The sequence below is a fragment of the Rissa tridactyla genome, chromosome 1 (assembly GCF_028500815.1).
Source record: "Rissa tridactyla isolate bRisTri1 chromosome 1, bRisTri1.patW.cur.20221130, whole genome shotgun sequence".
Taxonomy (NCBI): domain Eukaryota; kingdom Metazoa; phylum Chordata; class Aves; order Charadriiformes; family Laridae; genus Rissa; species Rissa tridactyla.
The window spans coordinates 209096028-209122581 of record NC_071466.1 but is presented as its reverse complement, the minus strand read 5'-3'; the positions used below and the strand labels follow the sequence as shown (position 1 = coordinate 209122581).

At 35.4% G+C, this 26554-nt stretch overlaps 1 protein-coding gene across 2 annotated transcripts in view; it reads left to right on the top strand.

The window, feature by feature from the left end:
• SEMA3E (semaphorin 3E) overlaps positions 1–26554 on the top strand; it is a 146427-nt gene that overhangs the window by 49309 nt on the left and 70564 nt on the right. The gene's annotated exons all lie outside the window — the stretch shown is intronic.

Genomic DNA, 26554 nt, shown 5'->3' with positions numbered 1-26554 from the left:
ATGAAGCTCACTGCTAAAGGTTCCTAATCTAATCTCCTGGAGTATCTGACTAGCTGTTACTGTTCCTGGCATTTAAGAACTTTGTGGTCTTCATTTTAAAGCACAAGTATATATTTATGTATTTACACCCTTGAGCTACACCATCAAAGGCATCTTTGTAAGCTACAATTTTTAGTAAAAATAAATTAAAATTGTTCTGAATGCTACTGAAATAACAAACTGAGGCAATCCATCTGGAATTCATTTTACTTCATATTACGGGCTTTGTGTCACTGCTGTCCAATTTGACATCGAAAAGCACAAAAAATAACATTGACATAAGGATATAGTTATGTTTATACGTACAGAAGTGGATTTTTTTTCTGTTATTTTCAGAGTAGTATCCTTAGAATTGGCACCCTCAACTGGCTTTCAGAAAAAAGTATCTGTAGCAGGCATGTTAAAATGCGGCAGCAAAAGCCTATGAAATGAAAAAGCTGTCGGTTCAGCTACTGTTCTTAGTCAAGTACTTCCGTTGTACCCAATGGGAGGCTGGAACTGGGAGACATGCTTTCCTAGACTTGCTTTGAGCAAAAAGGTAGAGTACACGTCTGCTGGCTGCATCAATGCTTTTTTTCTTAGGATCCATTAAGTCGTGCCCATTAAAGTCAGTAGGGGCTTTTTTCTTTGATATGCCTAGTCTGTCTCCATCAAAGCAGAATAAAATCTGTTTTTTCTTTTTTATTTCCTGCCACATTCAATACGCTTATATAATACATATTTTTTTTAAACGTCTAGGAAGTTTAGCCTTCACAGTGGCTGCGCCTGTAAGATCTTTAGGTGTCTGAAACAAAGAAGATAAAGGAGAAGGAAATTAGATCACTGTTCAGTAAGGATTAGGCAGAACTTAGAGATGATGTAAGTATAACCCAAAGCTAAATGAAAATTCGCTTTCAGTATGGGCAGTAATATCAAATATGGGAATAAAGGATTATTAATAACAATAGATTTATACAAGGGAAGTATCTTTATTTGATTTAGGAAAAAAAACCAAACAAACGAAACATAAGGAGTTTGATAACGTCAAGTCAGAAAACAGTGCCTTCTTCGACGTAAACTATAGGCTTTTCCAGCTATCAAAAAGTAAGGTTCCCAGTCCGTTCAAGAGAGAAAATAGGTATCTCATTTAATTCCAAATATGTCTGTGTGTATATATACATACAGGTACATATGTATGAAGTGATTTACTCTTCACATATGCTTATGTCTTCCTACTGACTATTTGGATCCTAAAAGGCTACTTTACACTAGATGCCTACATTCTGTTTTGCTAAATTTAGGTGGAGTATCTTTTCAACTTAAAGCAAAATACACAGTCCTTAAAAGATGGAATGAAATCGACAGCAAGATGACACTGAAGACAGTTTCATCAAAGATAAATACAATTACTTGTACTAATTTATTGTTATTTGATATATGATTCATTTCTTCAGACAGATGAAAGGTAGTAGAGCAAATGCGTCTAGACTTCAGTAAAATATTTAATATAGTGCTATGAGATGCTATTAGTCAGCTAAAGGGTTGGGGTTGGACAGGTATTAGCACAGACCTTATAAAATAAATAAAGGAAGGAGAGTAACTGGGCTTGAAGAAGGGCTTTTTTTTGGAATTTCAGAGGGTTATTCATGGAATGCATCTTATTTAATAGACTCATTTATGGACTTGGCATAAAAACAAGCAGTGTGCTAATGAAAGTAACAGATAATGCACAAAATAGACGACCTTAAGAAAAAAAGCGTTAGACTGAAATAAATGGAATGAAATTTTAATAATACTGAATGCTTGGTGGTGAACATAAAGGTCCATAACAAATGACTCTATTCAAAGCTTAGCCAAGACTTTTGGGACCCACAGGGAGGGAGAAAACAGAAGTCTAAGGGCTGATCCCAGAGACATTATTAGCTAGACAGTGGAATTGGCCACGAAAAGAAAAATGGGTTCCTAAAATCTATTGAGCAAAGTAGTTCCAATGGAATTGGGAAATACTGTTATACGAGGCATGGGTAAGGCTGCTAACAGATGCCAGCCCAACACCAGTGAGGATGCTGAGCACTACTTCCCGTATCAAGGTTTAAGACAAGCTTCGTTGTTACCTACCAGGGCTGAGCCCATGGGCCAGGACTCCAAAACTTCAAGAAGTTTTGTGCAGCTCTGTAAAACTTCTCTGGGTCCCTACTTCTGATGCCAGAACCCACAGCAAAGCTCTGTGAACACATGGTGTCCCTGATGTGGCTCAGGTGCCAGGAGTTACTGGCTTTTACTCAGGAAAAAAGCTAGAGTAGCATGATCTGAAAGAAGTCTGAGGTTGGTGGTGCACAGGGCTCGTGGAGCGCAGTACAAGTGCGTGGTGCAGTGTCCTCTCCTTTCCTTCCACACAGATGATCTCCCACTCATCACAGCTCATGCCATAGAAAAATCCTCTTTGAGTTGTTTAGTAGCAAGGCAGTAGTAAGCAGCTGAAAAACTGTAAATTTAGAAACACGACCCCAGCTAAAAATCATAATCAGTAAAAGAAAATGAACTCTGGGGGACAAAGAAGCTAATTTTATACAAAATGTATCAAGGACTAAGGCAAGGAGAAAAGTGAAACAGAGAATATATTCTATTACAACAGCGTTTTCCCTAAATAGACTTTGTTTCAGAATTTTCCATGTGATATCAGCAGGTCTTATAAATGAAACAGAATGAACGTGCCACTAAAATGTGACCAGAATGGAATACAGCTACATTTATGCTGATAGAACATATTTCCGTGCAAACAATGGTTAGGTATAAACAGCAGGGAGTCCATTTATATGTTTATCTACTCTGTGAGTTACTGTTCACTAATTAGCAGCAGATGAGATATATTCTCCCTTTTCTGTAATTTTCTTTCTTTCCCTTTTATTTTTTTCTTTTTTCCCCCTGTTCTCTATGTCTTTGTATTTTGTGGTTTTGGCCTCTAGAGAGATTTCTTTGTATAATTTACCTGGTTTTAAGTGTAATAAGTTTTCAGTGTCATAACATACACTTTCTTAAATAATTGCAATTTCTTTTCTGCTTTATAGAATTACATGAATGAATTCTCAAGGGGAAATGTTAGTGTAAAGTACAGGGATATGTATAGCAACCTTAGGTCAGTATTTCTCTTTTTTTTCCCATTTGTACTTTAAGCAAGGTTACGAAATTTAATACAGCAAAGAGTAGTTGAAGATGATAAAGGTAAATAACAGACCTGTACAGAATACTATATTATTTACATTCTTAGTACTGTATTTTAGTAATGGATTTCATTTATATTTTTCTCCTGGGAAAATGGTCTTCAAATATATTAAAGTAAATGAGAGAAACACCATTTTAAAGCTCCTAGAATATCTGCACCTTTCCCTGAAAGGTATAACAATTTTTCAGAATTCTAGAAAGCTTCAATGATGAGACGGGATTTTTTCAAAACGTGCAAAATTTTTACATGCATGTGACATAGAGCTTTACATCACAAATAGTTGTATTTTCAAAGGAATTTAGGTCCCTGAAAATGTATCAAAGTCAATCTAGCCAGACTGGAAATAATGGGATTTGGTTGCCTAACGTCTTACGGGTACTTTTGAAAATTTTAGTAGGCTCCCAGTTTCTAAACAATTATGAAAAATCTTACCAATCTCTGTGTTTTTCAACCAAAATTGTGTTATCTAGCATTGAATATCAACATAATGCTTTATTAATTTAAATGGCTTCATAAGCTCATTTTTTAAGGTTTTCTATTGTTGGTATTCAAATAATTTTATGTTTTATGCTTTGATACTGCTAACGAAGATTTTGTTCTAGTGACACGTTTTTCACAACACGAGTAAACTGAGAAAAAGCCAAATATTTTCTTGAAGAGGAACTTTCAGACTTCAACTGGTGGAGGTGTGCCATGGGAATATTTGCTTTTTATTAATACTTAAACTATTGAAGAAAATAATATCTTGGAGCTGATATCTTAGCCTAGGTTAATAATGTAATTTTCTTCTTACTTAAGATTAATCACTGTGGGTTTTGTTTGTCCCAATCTTATGGGAATATATTTAAATGTGATCTAGTTATGAAGGACCTAATTAAATGTAACAGTTAACAGAGAGTTGGGAAAGATTTTATATTCTCAAATACTTTAGGTAAGTGAATATGAAGACAAATATACAGCATTGTTTAAAATTATATCCACATGATAAAGTGGAAGTGCACTGAAAGGATTATGTGCTTTCAGCAACCTACAGGACTGAAGGTTTTACTTACACAACTGAGTGTATTAATAGAATTAGCTATGAGCTATTAATGCTATTGACATTAGCACTTATTTATGAATGACAATAGCAATCCATTTTCATGCTTCTAGATGTGCATTATATACCAGAAGACTCTGGGGCAACACACGTACTATGTCAGTCACGCAGTATTAGAATTATCCATAGTTCCTGAAGCATCAGATTTTTGCCAGGGTCAGCAATACAATACCAGACAAGATAAGCAAATGATTTAACTTAAAACTAATCTTGCATTTTTTTTTTTAGTATCAGAAAAATATTTCAGAACAATTACCTACATGGACTTGAGGCAGTGGAAAATATATCTGTAATCCTCTTGTGGGGCTAATTAACTCCTTTGTGTTACTTTGATGTGGTTTTGTAGCTTAGATTGTTTAATTTTGGATTATGCAATTCAGCATGTCTACATTATAGAGTGGAAAATGTAGCACTATGCCTACAGCAAAAAGTGAGTGAGGATATATTGGCACAGCAATGTTGTTCCCGTAGCACACTCAAGCTTATTATTCATTCCTTAAATGAGAAAAGTTGGCTTTTGCAAATAAGATGGTGATTTATCACATAGTTGAAGTGAGAAGGCAAAGGTTGAGTAAGAGGTTGGCAGCATTACACTACTATGGTTTATAATATAGATTATATTAATATACACAAAAAAGGGAAAAGCTTGAAATTCTAAATAATGTATTCATAATAACAGCAATCATTTGTAGATTACTCCTTAAGGAGACATAGTAAATGGCTCTCTCCCCTGCCCAAAACCCACATCCTTTAAATATGCTGAGTAGTGTATCTGAGGCTCTGCTCAAAGCAGGAATCCCCACATCAGTACATAACCCTAACAGTTCTGGATGTGGGGGGCACTGATGACAGAAACAAAAAACATTGAAGCAAAATTCTGACTACAACCTTCAGATTCTGCTCTTGGCTCTAGAACAAGTCACAGTTGCTAAGTTACTTATAAAAAATAACATATTTTTCATGCAACTGTACTGTTTTCCCTAGGGACCAGAGTGTTTGTGCCTAGGCACAATATGATGTGCTTTATGAATATATACCTACTGTAGAACATATGTTTATCTGATGAGGAGACCACAATGGGTAAAAGTGACCTATATTATTTCACTATCTTCAGTGTAGTTACAATTTCCATGCTTTGAAGCAATCATTTCATATATTGTCAGTGTGAACTACCTGTTTTGTTAGATCCTAGAAACCTTTCCCATGATACAGATTTCCTGGGGGCTGCCCACGCCCTCAGAATGAGATTTGGATTAATTCAAATAAAAGAAATTCTATAATTTTGCATTCCATACTCAAGTGTTGCCGGCATTAAACAAGGTTATTATTATTATTGAGCTATGTGGTCAGCCTAAGTATGTCAAAGCAGCTCCTAACTAGATTTTAATTAACAGATTACAGATATGCTGTTCTTAAACTGTTGCTGATGGTAACTGAAGTTACCACTGCTCGTTAACATTATTGTGGTAACTTTATCTGTGCTCATTATGGCCCCTAGGTAGGATGCAGCAAGTGAATGTTTCCCTGCTATTTCTTCAAACTCAAAGGCAAAGAACTTTTGTTGTACGTATGTGAGATGCTTGGGACAATAGAAACTCTTCTCCCTTCGGTCTCTCACCTCCATTGTAATAAGTCAGTTAAATAATAATTATTCTATTCTGGAATAGAATAGACATGCAATAAAATAAGAAATTATCCAAATTAAAACAAACCTGGCCATGATAAATTTAGCAAAGATTACATATAATTTTAAAAAGCAAATACAGAGCACAAGCACCCACTGAAGCACTGACCTGTGATTATCCCTAGTATTAAAATTTTTATGTTCTTCTTGGCAACTGTGAAAACTAGCACTCTTCCAAATAATATTTGGGCATAGTTCAGGAGACAGTACAACAAGGACCATTCTACATAGGGGGTTTGGATGACGTTATGTTGCTTGGAGATGAAGAGAGTGGAACAGTTTAGCTTTATGGATGTATGCCATGTGGCCTCTGAGCCATAAAATGGTTTTATTTAGTAATATTTATGCAGCCAAGGAGACCACAGTCTTTCACACTAGCATGGCCTATTACAGCATTAATACTTCTCAAACAGAAGTGCTGGCTGTAGTTTCACAGCCATACAGGTTGTGTTGTAATTGCATCAGCTACAGCTCTTTGTTATTGATATTGTTATCTTATTTGAGAATAAGTGGCTAAATGCAATTTAAATAATGCTGACAAGTTCCAAATATAACTAATTAATTTTCTCCTATAAGCAGACTGTTAATACAGAGTTGTTCACTATGTTCACTTTTTAGTACAAATGAATTTTAATTCAGTCTCTGAAAACTATCTCTTGGTTTGTTCATTTACATTTCATAATTGAATGGAATGCAGAATAGAGAAAACATGATTGAGAATGACTTTCCTCCATAAATTTTTATTAAATATCATAATTTTTTTTGCCAAGATGATCCAAGTCATCCCTGATTCCAGACATTGTAATTTACTATGCTATAGTTTCCGGCATTCATCAGCATGCGACAGAAAAATAACAACATTTTGAGCTTTTTGATCACGTGAAAACATTTGTCAAGCTGACATTTTGGCTACTTCACAAAAATGCATGAAGTCCATCAACAGTGCTTAAAAAAGGTATAAAGTAAAGCTCTTTTTATGCCATTTTGAGATATGTGATTAATAGGATATAGCCTAGTTTGATTAATCTATTCATTCATAGTATCTCATACTTGACATTTGTACCTAGCGGCTTCATTTATGAGAATTTTTCTTATAGCATTTATATACAAAAGGGAATTAATCATCCCTCCAGTTAGTCACCTTTTTGTCACTTACCCACCAGAAAGCCTTGGCTTTCCAGGGAGTGTTTCCACTAAACACTCTTGCTGCCATAATATTTGGTTTTTCCACCACACACTCAGTTTTCATCTCTCTTGGCAAAACTATTTTTTGTTCTACAACTTCTGTGAAGCGTAATGCTAACAAAGTATTTGAACTGAAAAAGCCACTGCTAGTCTATTTTCCATTTCACATGTAATGAAAATAATCTGAATTTTAGTTGACACACATGCACTAATGGTGTCCATTCAAGAGAAAAAAAAAAAATAAACCCAAGCATCAGCAGTGCTGGAATCCTATACTTGTGTTTGACAAACAACTTCAGTGTTTGGTGACAGATTACATGGCTCGACTATATGCCTGGAAGCAGTAAAGACTGAAAAGAACTGAGTTAAACTACAATAAGGGAGAGCATCCACCTATACAAAAGCCAAATTTAAGCTATTATTTTACTTCATTCCAATTGTGGATAATCCCACAGAAGCAAAATGCTCACAGAGAAGTGCAGAAGAGACAAAAGAACCAGTAAAGGTCTGTGACAACCTCTGAACCTTTCACCAAGGCTTCTTCAACTTTTGACTCTGCTTTTATTCCAACTTGCATCAGCACCAGCACTGCAAGTTATGCTCTTTCCATGCTAACAACTATCTCTGGTGTTGGCACACACGAAGAACAAAGAGAAGCTGCTGCATGGTGTGCAGTGGGCCACATCCCTATAATGAAAGAAAAAAGGGCTAAAAGTTTTTCAAAAGCTGTTATAAAACTGAACTGAGAAAATTAACGTGTGACTCGCCAACTAGTTCAGAGTGAAAGAAGAAATCATTACAGAAACCGTAGGAAAATTAACTTAGTTTTAAGTTTCATGAGGGAAGACATTAAACACTTCTGTGTTGTGGGAGAGCAACAGAGTATTTGTAACTATGAAGTGAGCTCATTAAAAGTCTGCCACTGAATCTGTCTCTTAAAACACGCACCATCGTATCTGTAAGTGAGGATGCTTGTTGGTAGTAATAATTATTGCTCACAGCACTAATAATGGATGTTTTCCCAGCAGTCAGTGCATGTTCTTTTCAAGACATGAAAAGTTTTAGTCTCAGTCATCTTCTTCTTGCCTCATTCCCCTTGCTTTTTCAAAGACAACTTCCCTCTCCCTGCTTTGAAGCCGAGAGGCTCATTTCTTTTGAACTTGTAGGTGAATAAAATACCTGGCTAGCAACCTGCCAACCATAGATCAGCTTCCAGTTTTGGGGTAGACTTTTACATAAGCTGGAATACTTTCAGAGTTTGTTAGCTCACCAAGTCTAAATCGCAGATTCCTGTGTGCTGAGCACTGTGTAGACTATGTAGACTGTGTAATTACCCGGCACAGAAACCCTATTGTTGCCGTGTAATTCGTTGGTTTTTCTGGGCAGTGCTGCTGGTGCTACTTAATATGTCTTAAACAACCGTTTCCAAATCTCTCTATTTCCTGCTCTTTCCTCAAGGAAGTCAGCACAAAACTGGAGATTCTCAGCAGCTCTGAAAGTAAAACCTGCTACCCCGCCCGAGCATAGACTGAAATGACAACATGTGAAGATCAGTTTTAAAATGATGGGGATTTTTCCACCTCTCATATGCAGCTCAGGTGCCACTGTCCACACCATTAGCGACTATATCATTCCCCGTGCACACATAATTAAGCAAACTCTAATAACCTTCTATTTACAGTAAGAGACAGGAGACCTTACCGAAGCTATACCAGTACATATTTTAATGCCTTTATTGCATTTTTAATTGAAATTGATCTCCCCTTAACACTCTACACTTAACCTCTAGGTACAATACAGTGTACAAGAGTTTTGAGATAGTCGCACGTTAATGGTGTGTAGTTAGGCATAAAGCCAAAGCTAAGTGCTCCTAGCTTCTGTGGAGAAGAATATCCTCCAAGGAATGCAAATATTTATATTCAGAAGGTATCCTTAGCAGCAAGTGATTCAGCCTTCAACAACCCCCAGTTCTTCAGAAGAAGGAAGCAGATTATTTTATAATGTTAGTGAATTATTAGTATTCTATTTCTATTGATTTGTATGCACGAGTAAATAAATATGCACTCTAGTACCACCACTTTTCCGTGTTTACAATATATTAAGCAACGTTTAACTGATACAAATCCTCGAGATTGACAGGGATTTTCTCTTAGGTAGTTTGTGCTAAAAAATATGTGATGTGCATAGATCTGTTTGCTGTTCACACCATTTTAAAAAGTGATAAATAAAACAAAAAAAAAACCCTCAGTTTTCACACTTGTGACCAATGGTGGATACAACCAAAACATGTGCTTTCTTTCAGCAGTTCAAAAATTTCATTTGATTGAGGTTTGCTGGCCATCCACAAGCTTCCAGATATCTCCAGCCTCTTCTGTGCGCGTTTTGCTTCTGTCAGAAAAAACTTTGCACATAACTAGTCATAATTTTAGAAGGTCAGTAGCTTACGCCAAAATTAATTTATGAAAGGAACAAAAGCTAATACACTGTGTAACTAAGCACTGCACAACCTGAGTAGTCAAATATATGTGTCAGATCATGGAGTCAGCTTAAAAATCAGAAGCATTGACATTAAAGTATTTTAAAAATAATGAATTGAAAAGAAATTAAATGAAATTTGATTGTTTATTTTTCTTTTTTTTTTTTTTTTTGGCTTCAAGATCTTCATGGTCCTGTGACACTTTCAGCATCTTCTTCCCAACCACAAAAGAAACTTGCAGTTTAAAAAGATTAGCTTCTCACATACACTCAGCACCTCAGTCATAAGGACTTTCAGAAAAGTCATTGCTGCAACAGTCAGATGAAAATGATGGAAGCTGACAGTGTTGTAAAACAGGTTATAAATTGAGTATAAGCAATATATTACACCTGCATTGGCAATTTTAGTCTATGTGAGTACAACACCCATAAGGCTCTCCTAACATAAAGTTCGTAAAATTAGGAAGCTGTAGTTTTATGGAAAAAATAAGACAGCCTTCATGTCACTTAACAGACTGTCACTGGACTCTGGTTACAGAAAAATGGGAGATATAACCAGTTAATTTTTTTTTGTTTGCTTCACTGAGGAATTTTTGCATTATACATATTCCATTATCCCCTTCTAAAAATGAAAGTGTAGATATCCTATATCTGGCTGGTTGTCTGAAGAAGAGCTGCAAAACAACAGAAATACTCTGATTTGAAAAGAAAGCCAAGTATTGCACATCAACATATATTATGTTTCTAAACCATATGTACTAGAAATGTATTGAAATAACATGGAGTAAAACATTACAATTCTATTACACCATGAGTCATAACGTAGTGTGATGTAGCATTAATATAAACATTTAAGTTAATTCTCTGACTAGAAATACTTCTAAGTGAAAAGTATTTTTAAATATTACTGCACTCTTTTGTGACTTTCTTGTACTGAATGCTAAGTGCCTAGTTGCTCAGGGAATAAGAGGTATTTAATAGAAGTGGAGATAAGGATAGGTAAAAAAACAATTCTATCATTGCAGAAAAAGCATTTCATGGTGCTGCTGATGGTGCTATTCAACTAATGCTTCTATTGAATCATTATTTTAATTTGCAAGATATTGTTCACAATTAACAACACAAAGAAAAATCACATACATCTATAAGCAAAAAGCTTTCCCATTAATAAGAAAAGGCATAAAGCAGGCATTGTCTTTCTCTTAGTTCTGTCTGTCATTTCTAATAAAGATTGAACAATATAAATTCATGCTAAAATTAATCTTTTCTTTACAATAAGAAGGCTCTATAGTGCAGAAAAAATGATAAAATTTTTTGGTCTCGCTGTTTCTCAATCAAAGGGCATATCAGTTACTTTATATTACTGCAACATTCCAAGCATTAAATTAAATTACAGACAATAGAATCAAGTACAGTTTACATCTGTGGGGCATTAAAAAATGAGGCACGTTCAGCAGTTTATTTATTCCCAGTAGAAATATCCCTGCTATAATAGTGCTCTTAAAACATTCTTTCCTACCAGACTTTGCTGTTTCAAATGCATTCCTCAGGCAATGTACATATTTAGTTTTTAAATGTGACATGTAGAAATCAACCTTGATTTTCTTGGTTGGCTTGACTTTCTTTAGTTGTGCTACAGTTTAAGTAACCTTATCACTCCTGAGTTCTAACCTTGCTACTGGACCTATACAAACAGCCTGAAGCATGCTTATTCAACAGAGCTACAAATAAGCACCAAAGGCCCACCTGTGTTAATACGTTTTGAAGGCTTCTGCCACTTATTACAAGTGATTAATGTGTAAGGAGAAGCCAAATACTGGGGAGGCTGAACCTGCAGTCTTTAGCCTAAACACATGAATCTGTACCATCTGAACTTAAAATTATACTGTTGGTTCAATATCATTAGAGCTCACTGCAGTCGTGAAAAAAGGGCTGTAAAGATTACTGGTAGGTATGGATGCCCGTTTCTTAATTTATATTAAAATTGTTTAGTAAATCAGAATTATTTTGAATTTTAATAGTAGGCATCATATCTACTTGTTCCTAACACTGGAAAATTCTTTCTTTAATTTAAATCAGCGGACTGTATAAATAAATCAGAAACAGAAATGCAGTGCATCTAGGGACAGATTCTACACAGGTATAAACTTCATTTATGCCAGGGGAAATAGGCTAACTGAAATGAGCTTCACCCTTCCACGACTGGCCCTCAGAATCTGTTTCAGGAGTGCAAAAATACTTGCAATTTATAAAACTAACTTTTGCACAATGTTCATGCCATCTTCTTTTGCTGATGATGTCTTTTGCCTGGAGATACTAAGGCCGAATGGCACATTTGAAATTGAATCCCTACCTATGTTGGATCCATCCTTTTCAGGATTTGTTACACTACAGTCTAACCACATAGATTTTTATTCCTGTTTTTCCCCCAAAACACTCATTGGAACTCAAGAAAAAAATGCCAGTACCTGCATAGAGTTTGTAGCTTAATGTGAAATTTAGTGTTTATAACTGTGTGTTGAGTTCTGTGACCGAAAGCCCAAATTGGGCGGTATTGGAAGACATATGAAGGTGATTAAGCATAAATGAATCCAAATTTCTTAGAACTCTTCTGTAATGAAACTTCTGAATGTTTACAGTAATATTCTGGAGAGTTGCTCTACTTGTTTTTTCATTTAAAGCTCTCTGACATAAGAATGTAAAAAGGAGGTAGAGTAAATATTTAACATGAAGGGATTCCTTAGACATCCTTGGTACAACTTACTTGAAGCAGAGGATGGTGTTTCAAGAGACATAATTTGTGTTAAAGTGCTGATGTTTATATTTTTGGTATAAATGCAACAGGGGCAGCTGGACTTAGTGGAAGTCACAGCTGCTTTGATAATGTCAAGGCACCTATGCAAACACCGTGGCTTCTAGATTTCAGGACAGACAGCCTCTATACTGTCACCTTACTATAACAGCATATGTAAACCCTTATTGTAGTAACCCACCAACAGAAACACAGTGAAAATAATTCTTTCTAAAGGACCTGCCTTCTGATTTTTATCCCTTCCAAAAAAGAGCAAGAAAACAAGCAGTGCAAATTCAAAAAAAATTAGGCTCTGAAATAATTTAATAATTGATACAGAGACACTGACCAACTGAGCTATGAATTACCAAAATGCTAAATTCTACAGGGAAGAAAAAAAAATTGTTTCAAATTGCTATTTAGTGGGGTTTTTTAAAGCTATTCTAGATTCTATTGTACTATAAAATGAGACCTTTGTCTGAAATAACATTTTATATATTCATATACACATACATATATCCATGCACACAAACGCATATTCTGCGGGTCACCGGATATTTTCCTGATGCCTGTACTCCCAAGGAGAGGGATGTAAATATCCTTTTTTATCTTACTGTTACATAGAAATATTTTACTTGGAAAGGTGACCCGTGCAACTACTGACCTGGTATCAATATCCTGTGAGTACAGAAAACTCCGTTCTTTAGTGTAAATTGTACCATGGCAAATGAAGATGAGGAAATAACCTGGAAGATAGCTAATCCTTTTCCAACTACTGCATGGCTGTTAACTAGAGTAAATTGTCAAATTCTTCCTCCTGTTTTTTTTTTTTTAATTGGCTCATCTAGTAGCAGTTCTGGAGCTTGCCTTTGCAGATTATTCCGAAGCTAATAGATCTGACTGTCACATTATTTGTATCCTTACTATTAAATGACCCAACGCAATTCCTCCTCTTGTCCTTGCAGTGTTTGCTGTTTTCTTTCTGTTTTTTTTTCTTTTTTCCTTTTTTCTTTCAAAAGCAAGTTTTCGATTGTACTGTGTTTTAACAACTTTAGTTTCTGTTGCTTCCAACAGTGGGAAATGGGGAGAGAATGTTTTATACTTATCTTGGACTCGAACTTGAACAAGTGTATGAGGTTATAAAAGATGTAATGAAGCCCATTTTTGTTTGGTTTTCTTGTGATACAAATATAACGTACATTGTAGCCCATGTGGTCTCTTAGTGCCAACCATCCACTGGTACCCAAGAGTTGTTTATGAAACTCTTAGATTGGGAAATATTTTCCTCGGCAAGAGAGCCTGCTCAACTCAGAAACTGTTTATATAGATGGTACTTATTTCCGTGAATAAAGCTGGCATAAATAAACTAGATATATTGCTTTAACATCTACACAAGTGGGCATTTTCTAATGCTTTTCCTGCTTTTTGTTTTTCTTTATAAAGGAAGCTGTCTCACTGTCTCCAGACCAGATCCTATTTTATAATATCCTACAAGGATCAGAACAGAATAAAATATTCCCAATTCTTTAATTCTTAAAGAGAGAAAATTCCCTTGAACTTCAGTTAAGCTTATATAGTAAGTGTCAGAACTACTTAAGTGTAACATTTTCCTCTGAAGTATTAATGAAATATAATATAAACAATTAAATAGCTTCCAGTTAAATAATATATGTTTAGGACCTGTTCATTCCCAAGTGTACTTACTTGTGGCAGTTTGATAAATATATTATTCTGTGACAAGCATACAGTTCATGATAGTTTTTTTACATATTTCCCATAGTATCAGGAATGGAGAATTGTATTGTGATAGATAAATACTAGGGCAATATGCAGCATCTATTACAAAATTAGCACATCCTCAGATAGCCCCATGCTCATAAATAATGTGCAAAATATGAATTTCTGTTTCTATTGTATTCTAAACAGAAACATAGCTGTCAGATTCAGTAATATTGTACTTGGGATATATCATTCTAATATAATATCTTCACATTTTTCATATTTATATTTAGACTAATTTTGGAAGTAATCTTCATACCTCAAAAGTCAATATTTAGAAATCGTCTTGTAATCCTGTAAAAGGTTTCTATGTGTTGTATTCTACTTGTCTTTTCTTCTCTGCAACTTTCTGTCCGTACACACTACTATGAAAAATCCATAGCAGCTAAACTAATTAAATGCTCTTTTTGCAAAAGCCCTTTTTGTTTTAGAGGTAGCTGAATTTTATTAGAGACTAAAATTTTTGATAGAAGGAATAACAGTAGGTCCTTTTGAACTATGTAGAAGTTCTTTGCTGGGTATATGGATTCTGGGTTTGGTTTTTTGGGTTTTGTTTTGGGTTTTGTTGTTTTGTTTTTTTTCCTCTATGAAACATTATGAAGTCATGGAAACCGAATGTTTTCATTGATTAATATTTTGACCAAAAAAAAAGGATATTTAGATATTTTAAATTGAGACTTCTATTTTGTCCAAAAAGCATTTCATTTTGAAATGTTAGTTGACTTCCAATAAAAAGATGACACCACTTTAATCAAAATAAAATATGTAAAACTATCAAAATAGTTCCATCACATCAATGTGAAAATAACAGGCTTTTTCAGTGTTTTAAAATGTTCTGTATCTGAAGATTTTATTCCAGTTTGTCATGGAAACATTTTTCAAAGTCTTTAAAAACCCTTTCAGTGCTAGGAAAATATTCCCTCCCATTTCTAATACCTTGAGTGTGTTCTGCTCCCTTTTTTCTGAGGGCAAACTCTAATTACAGGATAGTAGCCTTCTGAGTCACCCATTGTACTTGCATTTAAAATATGAAGTGTCCAATAGTTACGTACAAACTTCCTGAATGATCATTGCAAATGAAGTAAAACTAAATCTAAAGCTAAATCTCTGGGGTCCCCAGCACAAGAAAGACATGGTCTTGTTACAGTGGCTCCAGAGAAGAGCCACAAAAATGGCCAGAGGTTTGGAACACCTCCCCTACGAAGAAGGGCTGAGAGAGTTGCGGTTGTTCAGCCTGGAGAAGAGAAGGCTCTGGGGAGATTTTATTGAGGCCTTTCAATATATAAAGGCGGCTTATAAGAAAGAAGGAGAAAGACTTTTTGCCAGAGGTTGCAGTGATATGACAAGGGATAATTATTTAAAACTAAAAGATGGTAGATTTAGATTAGTTAAGAAGAAGAAATATTTTACAATGGGGCTAGTGAGACAGGGGAACAGGTTTCCCAGAGAAGTTGTGGATGCCCCATTCCTGGAAGGTTGGATGGGGCTTTGAGCAACCTGGTCTTATGAAAAATGTCCCTGCCCATGGCAGGGAGTTTTGAACTAGGTAATCTTTGAAGTTCCTTTCCAGCCCAAAGCATTCTATGATTCTATGATCTAATTCCTAGGTCACTATGGACTTCTGCGCAACATTCTAGTATACAAAAATAAATCTGCTGTATAACCCCCCATTTCCATAGTACCTCTATAATTCTAAAGATCAATAACCCTTGTGAGAATTAAAGGCTATTAATGAAATTATCTCATATTCTACCTACTGTACAGTCAGCTATAAGAAAAAAAGACAGGTCGACCCCAGAATATCTGAAGTTAAGCACCAATGCTAAACCAAGCATCAAGATGACAGTGAATTTGTAATGGTACAGTGAAGAAAAGTTAAGAGGGGAACACCCTGTAAGCGTACAGTGTTCATACATACTATGCAAAATGAATCAGGACAGAATCATACTGCGACAATGTTCCATTATGAAGGGACAGGGGTTGTTGGGCTTTTTACGGTTACCATCAGGTCAAATGAGGATATAGAGATGTTACTTGTCATTTTGGGACACTGTTTCTTGCTTCTACATGTAGATTTCTCTACAGTCTGACTGGGTTTTTATTACCACTGGGTATTTTTCTAAAAGCATCTGAAGGGTTTAAAAGCACAAATTACATCTAAAATCCAGGAAGATCTATTGTCTGACTCTGTTAGATGCTCAAATCTACCATAAGAAAAGATAATGTTTAAGTCAAGTGTACAATAAACTTCTAAACAAGCACCAGGATTTCCCCCCTGCCTTGCAAAATCTGCCAGAAACGAATGAATAGTGTGGAAAAAGGAGGGGGAGGATGGGTGCACATATTTGTGAAGGTTTAAAGATAATATGCAATGCTTCATAATACAATTCATAATAGTTATGTGGCCACTAGCAGCTGCCTAATATTGACTTTTATTCTCCGGTTACGCTACTTAAGATCAATTCTGTTGAGTTCTACCAGCTCAAAGGCAAATGGCAGAAGCATGTCTCTGGTTTTGACTCTAATATTTGAAAAGCGTTATTGATTCTGAAAGGTTTCAAATCTGTCCCAAGCTATTCAAATAAAGTTTTCTCTGTCTCTTTCTTCCAAGGCATTTAACCTAGCCAGCATTTTACAGATAATTAGGCATATTAGGGGAAAAACAGTAGAGACAACAAAGATTCTTAAAGAAGACAGTTATTTCTATGCATTGCCCTGCATTGCAGTTCTTAAAATTGCAAACACTGGCAAAGTACAACTTTAGTTTATGTATAGAATGCATTTTGGGGTGGAATTTATCTACATTTAACTGTGTATCTAAAACTTAGTAGAAATCCTTAAAATTTCGGGTATAAAAACTTTTAGATTATATGTGTTTAGATTCTTTTATAAAGGAATTTTAAAATCCCATTTAGGAATCCCTCTTTCTCTTGTTCTGACAAAAAAAGACAGCTGGATAAATACCTTAAACTAGACACCTGACTTTGAATAAAGCAAAAGCTGAATATGACATATACCACCTACAATAGAAGAGCTTGAATTCTTTATAAAAATCCATCTCCATAATTTAAGGGATATATATATGGATATTTATATATAAAATGGATATATTAATGGATATATATGGATATAATATAATGGATTTATAAAAATCCATCCACAATTAAAATAAAGCCAACAAACAGACCTTTGATATTTTCATTAATATTCAAAAGCATCAGGAAAGGTAGGATCAAATCGTTGATACATTAGTGCTAGATGCCTCAAATTAGGTAGGTCTTCTGAAGACAGTGATGTTTAACAGCTGAATACTTGTTTCTTTCCTGTGAATTAAATCTTTGCAGAGAAGTTATTCTGTTCAATTAAAGAGAAGAGACTTTGGGGTAACAATATACTCATTTCCATATAAATCCATTCCCTGTTGTTTAAAGTTGCTGTGCTCAGTAAAACTTGGGTTCATTTCAGTGTGTGAGGTAGCAAATCTTTCTAAACTCACCTATGGAGTATTATCTCAAACTCGGCATCTGCTGTAAGTAATTGATTTGGCAGGAAAAATATTTTGAAAGCTTCCTTTTATCTTTTTAGTTATTTCCATCCCAATTTTCCCTCTGCCTTTTGCTTTCTTTACAATGCCTCCTTTCTCCTTCATTCTGTTTTTTATCGTGTTGATGATTCCAGATAGCCTTACGTATACTGTCAATCACATGCCATCCTGCCTAAGAGCATATGCCCCTAAAAAAATCACATGGGATAGCTCATTTTTATCCATCTTTTTCAAAGGAAATTCAATTTAACAGTCATTTTGAATTGCATAAAACCCTGACTATTGGCATCTTCGTTTTAAATGAAAGCACCAGATTCTCTTTCTGTCAAAACACTAGATTTCTCCGTAGGAAGAATTCTACCCTTCCCAGATTGGTGTGGTAATAAGCATGTAGTAAGTGGTACACCTTAATAAATCAAGTCCTCAGGAGACTGGACTGTCTGTGTTTCATCAGAAGAGGGCTGTGATTATTTGAACCATATGTATCTTCTAAAGCTCAAGAGTTTTATAAATTGACTCTTTCACTTGTTAACACTATTAAGATATTAAACATAATGTAAAACATCTTTTGGGAGTATAATTTAAAGGGGACATTTCTTTGTATGCTTACTACTGTAGCAATAAATTGGATAAAATAGATAATGTGCTCAAAGACTATTTCATGGATGCTTGTGTCATCCTTAGACTGGAAAAAATTAATATTAAAAATTTTCCAATTTATATTTCTGCTGGAACATTTTGATAGAAAAATGTATTTCTGAAGCTTTCTATCATGCATTCTCCATTTAGAACAAAATGTCTAACATTAATAAATGTTTTTAGTATTCACATTATCACTTATTATCACCTACTTAAAATGCTTCATTAAAAAGATAAGGATCATTAGGATTTGAAGTCACTAGAGAGTTTTAGCAGCCATATCATACTGGTTTAATATTGCTAGCAAGAATAAACATCTACCCTACCTGGGACTGAGACCTGGGGACTCGTAACAGCAATGGTATTATGTCATTCTGCATAAGTAATGAATATGGTTTAATATTTTCTATTGCAACCACTTTTTTGAACTGTGTTGTCAGGGAGCAGTTTGGGGAAGTGTGTACCCTTTCTGAGAAAAATCACACTGGAAAGCTAAACAAATTTTTTTGATTAATAGAGTCCCTGGTGTGAGGAGTATGTCAACTTGACCATAGCAAATTTGTTTTAATGCACACAAAAAATTGCTGTCTAATACTGAAAAGAATCAAAAAAATAAATGATCCATCACTCAGTAAACAATATCTAGCTAACTGGAAACAGATATGGAATCAATATAGTAAAGTTAATTTTCAATCTTTGAAAATCAGTATTCACTGAATTATTATTGTTAAATATTATCATTAAAAGCATGTTGTGAATGCATGGAAGAAAATATGCTTTAAATAAAAATTTAACGTTGGAATTATGAAGATTCCCTCTCATTCTGAGTTGATTCCCTGTCTGTTGTTTCTCAGGTTCAGATAAAATATGGGAGGAAAACTATTATTAATATACTGTTTCACATCTATTTCATCGATATTGATGTGATTACCTAGCTTAAAGTTAATGAACTCAACTGGGAAAAATGTCAGATAAGCTCTGGATTAGATTTTGTATCAGAAGCCATAGTAGCTTACTACTGGTGTAATGAAAATCAATAATAACGTCCAGAAATTGGTAGGATCACATATATTGCTGTCAGAAAACAAATAGTGCTTCAACATACACTACAATTAAGCAGGTGCTGTAAATGTTTTCAGCTGATTCACAAAGAAGTTTTCCTCTAATACAGTCTGTAAATTGGCCATCATTACTAGGTAGGTTTGATGAAATGTGAAAAATACCAAGATTTTATCACACTGCATTGAATTTCCTTTTAAGAATTAGTAACATTAAATTGAATACCATATATTTTTTATTGGACTGGCGTGTGCTTCTAGAAAAGGATGTTAAAATTGAAGTACACCCAGCTTGTATGAAGATTGTGTGATTATTTTTAATTTAGTGTGCGTTGTAGAAGTTTCCAGAAAGAACTAGAAACATTATGAAATACTGTGTAAACATACACTTTGTTTTCTTCAGTACTATGGTTCATCTCAATACTATAAGCCCTGGTAGATTTGTAATGGTTATATTTCTGTTGTTTAGTAACTAAAACCAGATCAATGATAGTGGGACTAACTGAGTATGTTATTTTGCCAGCAGGGAAGAAAAACTAAATATTTGCTAGATGTCACAGAGTGTATATACGTCACATCATATATGTGACATATAATGATTTGAAGTGGAAATGTCAAGGATTAGGAGAGGAGCTCCTAGACTTTCAAGTTCCACTGAATTTTTTCCACCATAAACTGAGTAGAATTAGAAGAAACAAAAATACACTGTATGATTTATTACATGTTCCAGTTATAGTTTTTTACACTATTCTTAGAAAAAAAGAGAGAAGAGAGTTTTGTATTGCATACAGATTTAAAATATTATTGTCTCCTCAAAGCGTACCTTTTAATTTCAGAAACTTTTGCCTCTGTAATTTAAACAAACTCACAGGGAAAGTTCTTTGTTTGAAGTTTTCACTATAATTTAAACTTCATCACTAGATCCACACATTCGGAGGAAGAGCACCAAACAAACAAAATTATTCGTGGACTTTGCTGCACCGGCTCGCTTCACGAAGCCAATTACATTCTCCAAATATAGCTAGATAGCCAAACTCACCTGCTGCTAAGAGCAGAGGTTGAATCATGTGAGAGTAGTTATGGACTAATGGGTTTTTGCTTGTCATTACTAGACTTTGCTTTCTGTCTCCTACCCTGCCAAGTTTCTGAGGCATCTGCCTGGCAGCCACACAGATAAAACCTCAAGCAGCGAAAGTTCATACTTCAGTCTCCCTCATAGCCTTTTAAGTTTATCTCCTATTGATTCATGTTGCCCAAATAAGATACTAAAATATCTTAAGAACTGTGTTTTAAAAGTATAGTGGCAACTTTCAGCGTTACTACTACCAAGATTTTTTAGTTAGTTTGCTGTTTGCAATTATTTCTGCCTTTAAAGTTCTTGGCTCAGATTTTGCTAGCAAACCTCGTGTGGCAGCAGTGACTTCAGCCATCTCTGGCCAATCTACACTATTGCTCAACTGGTTCAGTTGCTTGCTGGCTCACCTGAGTTAGTGTGTGCTTCCGCTAGTTGGCAATTACTATCATGGCTCTATAATTAATTTTGCAGCTATATAGATGACTCATGACTGTGAGCACAGGAAAGTAAAAAATGCTACTGCATTACTTCATCTTCAGCAGCATAGTTTTTTTGGAGTGAGTTTTTATCTCTATTTTTTTCCCAGGGAAGAAAACTTCTGCTTCCTGTTACCAATTTTATACGGAATATTGTCAGTTAGAGGTCTTAACCTTGTCAGAAAGATCCAACCACTTGTAAGATTATATTTTTGTCCTTGTGATGGATGACTCTTTAGAGTATCCTTGAATATAAAGATATTACTTTAAGGCAGTAATCTGCCTTAAAGTACTGGTGGTTTAAAACTGAAGGATACTTGCATTGCCTGATGTTGCTGTTAACCTGTGCCTCATAAACTGTCACAGATATTTAAGGCTCTCTCTTATGTCTCCTTTTTAGTTTTTCTCCTTTTTAGTTTTCCTCCTTTTTGTTTCTGTCCCTTTCTTGTCACGTGTAAGCAGATTTTGATTATCACTTTTCAGCTATATAGCAAAAAGCTGAACTAAATAAATTACATAAGGCTCACCAAATTCTTATAAATATTTATATTCAAGGACTAATAGTTGCTGGTAATTGGAAACACAGATTGTCACTCAGGTGTTCACATTACCTAGACTTTATATCTGTGGCCTTTTATATTATTGATGGGGACAGAAGGCAACCCCAGTCATTACCCCTTCCTGTAAGGCAGCACTGAGACGTCCACCTTACGCACGCAACATGTTCAAAGTGCCAGACTCATTTGTCAGTGCCCTGCATCTGGAAAACATCTTTGCCAGAAGAATGTTCTGCAGAATGAAGTAGTGTGGGAGGTGAGACTATGTTTCTGTAGAATTTAAAAGGGGAACCAAAGACTTTTATGAGGGCAAAAAAGGGCAAAAGCAATAGACTTGTGCAGTTGTGAGGACGTAATGCTATGAAAAACAGAGCAGAGCAACAGCAACTTTTTCACTGCCTGAGAAAAAAAAAATAAATCTATCATTATATTTGTCTATATTCAAGATTCAAAGTTACATCTTACTGACTACATGCTTAATTTCTGAGAACATGTTATACAGGAGAACTCACTACGCTCTGGCTGCTGTGGAGCAGCAATGAGGTTTTTGTGTTTAATATCCTAAGCATATTTTAGTTATTAAGCATTTATATTAAAAAAAAATCCAAATAACATAATAAAAGGGTGACTTTTTTTTTTTTTAATAGAAGAAATGGCTGTTTTAACACAGTCTTAGGAGTTAGAAATAATTAAATGCTGATCAGTAAAACATTAAAGAAATCAGCTAGTATGAATATAATTGACATTGTTTGACAAATGGCTAACGCAATCCATCTTGTCGAAGAAGATATAATATGAATATATTCACCAAAGTAGATTTACTATAAGAGAAATTGTGGTAAGCAAGATCACTCTGAATATTTGCCAGCAAGCTCCGGCAGACAGATAACAAACCTTCAGGTCTGTTCTCAGCATTTAAAACAGCAAGAAATAAGGTTTGTTCTCTTAAGAAATGTAATCTGTATGTCCAGACCTGCTTTAAGGCTTTCACAGGTAAGTGAAGTGCCATATAGGAATATGTAAATATTGAAGCAGTCCTTCCTTTGTTGAGTAAAATGTTGTTTGTACTGTAATAGTGTAGTTTTAGTTTTGGTGTTGAGTTTTTAGATTAAAATGGCAAAACACTATAGTACAAAAGCTGAACATCACTATTTCAAATTTGGGGATCAGTACATCGAGGCAACTTGAAGCTCTTTTTTTATCAAAAGATGGGAATAGGAATGGTCTTTTGTCCTGTGTGTTGAGCATTAGCAGTATATTCTCCTTGAACAATTCATCCTCTTTTTCTCTTGCTTTTTATTTCTTTGCACAGGATCTTTATAGAGGAAGGGCTTTTTGTCACAAAAATCTATAGAAACTCCATAAAAGGAAGGGTTTTACTCAGCTGAAATCTTTAGACATTCCCACGTGAGAGAAGAGCTGAGGGTTTCTATTCCATGTGCTAGAACAGTTTATATACTTTATCCACTAACTGTTTAATATAAAATGCATAGACTATTTTGAGCACTAGAACCAGAGCCTCTTTCCCAGAAAAGCAATTTTTCTACTAAATTAGAGTCATGCTGCTGCTAGTTCAGTCTTCCTGAAGCTTGACTATTTTGTTGCACAGCTTCAACAGGAAATAGGAAAAGCATCCACCCTTCCCTACCAATCGAGCAGCTAATAGCTTGTGATTAGACCTCTTTATGGAAGGAGAAAGGTCTGGGTTTCAATCCATTTAGAAAGGGAAATTGAACTCATGTCTGCTATTTCTCAGGTGACCGATTTAGGCACTAGAATATTTTACAAACCTTAAGCAGCACTATATTTTCTCTGGCCAGGTTCTCAAAGAAAATTGCAGTTGCACCTGATCTTGTAAATATGATCTTGTAAGTATGATAGATGTGCTCAGCATAAATGGAGCTATTAAATCCTAGAAGAACAACCTCTTTTTGGGTTATGCTCGAGTTTAGGCATTAATTTTTCAAATTAAGGGTGTGGGCATGAGCAGGAGCACAACTCTTGATACCTTGTGGAGTCTAAAGTCACAAGGTGACCCTTGCAAGCATAAGCTTCTTCAAGGTAATTGAGGGTAGATTTTTGGTGAAAGTTGCTTTGAGCTTTAAATTTAAGTGTTTGGCTCTGAATTGGGCCCTGATTTAAATGATTGAGGGTATCTCAACACTGCAGAGTGCAACAGTTCATAAACTAACAATTCACCAAATGCGTGTGCAGGCTGTGCAACCTGCGGCTGCAGCAGCTCAAGTCTGGAAGCAGTCCAGCCACATTCCTGCAGTGCTGCATCAAAGCCAAACAGCTTTGCTGAAGGGGCATAGCACTATGGGAATGACATTCTGCTGCTTCAAAACCTGGGTCATTTACACCAAGCCAGATCATGGCGAGATTCAGTTGCCTAGAAATAACGGTCATCTAGTGCCATTTTAGACTCCCACCCGTTCTCCTGGAATTCAGAAGGTGCTGTATCCTGTTTACCTACACTATCATAATATCTCAGATATCTTACAATGTCCAGAAATCCTAGTATCTTTCAAAGGAACTACATAATACTAGTACATTTGTGTTTCAGTAAAAAACCACTCCCCAGGTCCCACTCCTTGGTGTTATCCAGCCCTTCCGGATGTCAGGTTCATTTCTGTACTTGTCTCTACACCCATGGCGAAAACCGTATCTTTGCTGGAGGTAGTCCTAGAAATATATCTTTTTACAAGTTTGATCTTGAAGGGTGTTTAATATTCCCAACTTTCATTTAAGACAATGAGAGTTGCAGGTGTACTCAGCAGGACTGAGCCTTACAAGAGTAGTAACCAGTTTATGTGGTCAGGTAGAAGACTGTTCATTGTGCCTTGTGTTCTCATTGAGAACACATGCGTGATATCTCTGATCTATGTAAAGAAATATTCTCTCATTTATGAAAAATTTGCCTTCAGGATAACATGGAAATAAATCAGGGGAAGATAGTACAGTATCCTTTTGTGGCTTGTATATAACTAGAAGTTCAAATGCAATTCTTTTAACTCCAAGACTGACTCAAAAATAAAATATATTGGATGTTTTATATTCTTGCAAATAAAAAATAGCTTTATTTAGGACCAAAAGAATATATCTAGTTCTGCTTTCATTCTGTTTCTAATCTGATCACAAACAAGCAATGTTCTTCTGGAACAGCAATCTGCTGGATTTGCTTGGCAAGAGAAGCTTGCTTTGAAAGCACCATTTCCACACTGCTATGCAGTTTTGTGCTGAGTGTATCACTGTCAAAAAATGTAAATATGTCCACTGGTCAGTAAGCAAATCTTAGACAAAAACGACTCTTATTTTGCTCATCATGATATTCCTTTCTGTGATTTAGTTTTTCCATTTGTTAAATGAGGCCAATCACACTCAGGTACAAAGTGTTTTGACCTCTACTGTTAAAAAAATGTTATGGAAAGCCTAGATATTAACATTATGCACAGCTATTTAATCAATAGATTCTTTTTGAAGATAGCTCAGGAAATATATCAGTTGTGAGGCTGAATTTCTAGTACGACTGCTTTGATAGAAATGTTATCATCTAGGCAAACAGCTTTCAGAAACCAGTTGCTTTCAGCTTCTCTTGATCTGAATCAAATCTAGTCAACAGATGGAATAAAACCTATATTTATCCTATTATTAAATTCTCTTATCATCACACACACAATATAAATAATAATTTAAAAGAAAAAGAAATTGTGTCAATTTGTTGGATAAAATTAATATCCTCATTGAAAGATAATTTTTTTTTTGCCTTGGCTCAAAATATTTGTTCTCTTTTCTGTACTTTAGGATATAAGTAAGGCATATCATAAGGAAAATTGGTCACGTTAGAACTTTTTCTGGGTAAGGTAGATTTGAATTCAAATATAGAATTCAGATGTTATTGGTTTGTAACGTCCTTTTCTCAGGGAACACAGGATCAATTTTTAACAATGATTATGAATTTTGGTGGTTTAATATTTTGGTACCTTACGAGGCTGCATTCTCAGGTTAAAGATATACATCATTTTCTGAAAATCACAGCATATATGGATGGCATTATGGTATCCCAAGTGGACGCCATAGTGATAGACCTGTGCAAGGACTTTCTCTAACAGGTAGGACCAGCGCTTTTGCAGAGACCAGTGGTGGCCTCTATGTGGCTGACAAGGTGCAGCACAGACGAATGAACACAACTATTGGTGTGGCACAGAGCTCAAGCCTTCATCCCAATGGCATGGGGGCCCATTTATTGTCTTCACTAGCTCTGAAACAATCCCATTTCTCCCAGCATCAGCTGTTGGGCTACATCCAAATAAATGGAACAATTATGCTTAGGGATAGCTGTGAGGATAAGCTAAAATGAATTTAGTTCCTTTTACCAAGACTGATTTTTGTTTCTTCAAAATAAAACGATTTGCCAAAATGTAGACATAGGAATATAGCTTCTTTCCCCCAGTCCCAGCTCTGCTGTTTCAGAGGCAGTCCTAAGGTACTCTTTGTAATGACTTCTTTTGAGGCTTCCTGACAGCAAAATGGTTTTCGGCCTCTCTGCCCTGCTACGAGCCGGGCTGTGTTCTGCACCATCTGCTTGAGAGTGCAGAAACACCCCTGTGCTTGCCTCTTTCTTCCTTCCTGAGGCCTGATTCCAAGTTTCTGCAACATTACCCAGGATGAATTTCCTTTTCTCTGAGGAAGTGACTTTAGCCTGGATCATGTGCAGCTAAGCCCCAACTCCCCTTATCTGGTCAGCGTATTTCTTGACAAAGTCAGTAATCACTTGGAAAATTATTAATATGCATTTTACAGATTTCATACTGTTCTCACTGAATTTAGAGACAGTATTTTCAGTGAACTGAGTGGAGACAGTGCTGGGCTTAAAACAAGCAATCACTTTTCTCCTCAAAAAGCAAAACCAGAACAACATTGTGCATACAGTAAAAACCTGTAGTTTGAC